A 1,268-nucleotide genomic window follows, 5' to 3' on the forward strand; every position below is an offset into this window, starting at 1 on the left:
TGAGGTAATATTCTAGAACCAACCGATGAGAATTCTTGATCACTCTTAGAATCCTGTTCTGGTTCCAGATCTATTTCTGTTTGTCTGGACAGCTTCTTGACCTTACAGTCATTGTGTAGACAACACAAACCGGTCTGGTACCATCAGTCTTAATGCCCTCCTCCACTGTCCAAAAGCTATGTTGTTTGTTTTGATGCATTGATTGAAAATAGCCCGTATCGCACAGTAGCTGTCATGTATATTATGAATCTCATCTAAACCTCTTAAATGGCCTTTAACAGTTTATGAGCCGCTGCTTGGGCAATATTTGCTCACTCACTCCAGTGAGAGAATCTCTGCTTGTCTGATATGGATCCCTATATAGTGCACTCCCTGTGAGGCTCTGGTCAAATGTAGTGGACTAGGGGTTAGGATGCCATTTCTGATGACATAGCCTCTGTGAATCTAGCCTAGGAATGCCTGCCTGCCTCTATATCTGAGACTCAGGTCATTTAGGTTTAGTAGTCGAGCAACTCGCTTTAAATGAAGTGTCGGTGTGAACGGTGTGCATGTGCATCGACTGTGTGCCGTCACGTTGTGCCATTTGTAAATAAAATAGTTTTGCACAATAGCTTCGTTTTTGACCTTTTGTTCTCTTGGTTGATGTTTTACTTGTTTTCTGCTTTCACAGTAGCTATTATAATACAGCTGTAATGTCCACGTTGACCAACACTGGTTCTGTAGCCTGGGTGCTGGTCTGTAGCCTGGGTGCTGGTCTGTAGCCTGGGTGCTGGTCTGTAGCCTGGGTGACGGTCTGTAGCCTGGGTGCTGGTCTGTAGCCTGGGTGACGGTCTGTAGCCTGGGTGCTGGTCTGTAGCCTGGGTGCTGGTCTGTAGCCTGGGTGCTGGTCTGTAGCCTGGGTGCTGGTCTGTTGGGTGCTGGTCTGTTTGCTTGTCAAATTTGTAAGTCGCTCTGGATAAGAGCGTCTGCTAAATGACTTAAATGTAAATGTAACTCCTTATGGAATTGTCATGCCAAATGACTGCAATGGAAACTGATCTGAAACCAAGTCGGCTCTATGAGCTCATCTGCATTTGACAATCGGTGTGTTCTTTTAATATTTCATATTGATTAATCCAGTATCCCATATGTTTGGCTTCTCCCCCCCCCCCCCTAACCCTAACCCAAAACAGAACCGTGAACTGTTGAAACAAAGTTGATTTCTGATAATAATTACAAGGGATTTATGTCGAGACCCATAAGTCACTTTCCAATTGTTTTTCAATTTA

At 44.4% G+C, this 1,268-nt stretch overlaps 1 protein-coding gene across 1 annotated transcript in view; it reads left to right on the forward strand.

Moving 5' to 3' along the window:
- The window catches only part of LOC124031972 (cAMP-regulated phosphoprotein 19-like), a 2,977-nt gene extending 2,064 nt beyond the window's left edge, over nt 1-913 (forward strand). Inside the window, exon 3 of the mRNA XM_046343858.1 lies at nt 1-913. This exon is cut by the window's left edge and continues 815 nt beyond it. The gene's annotated coding sequence lies outside the window, so the exon portion shown is untranslated.
- The last annotated feature ends 355 nt before the right edge of the window (nt 914-1,268 follow it).

Source organism: Oncorhynchus gorbuscha, linkage group LG01 (genome assembly GCF_021184085.1).
Source record: "Oncorhynchus gorbuscha isolate QuinsamMale2020 ecotype Even-year linkage group LG01, OgorEven_v1.0, whole genome shotgun sequence".
NCBI classification, from domain to species: Eukaryota; Metazoa; Chordata; class Actinopteri; order Salmoniformes; family Salmonidae; genus Oncorhynchus; species Oncorhynchus gorbuscha.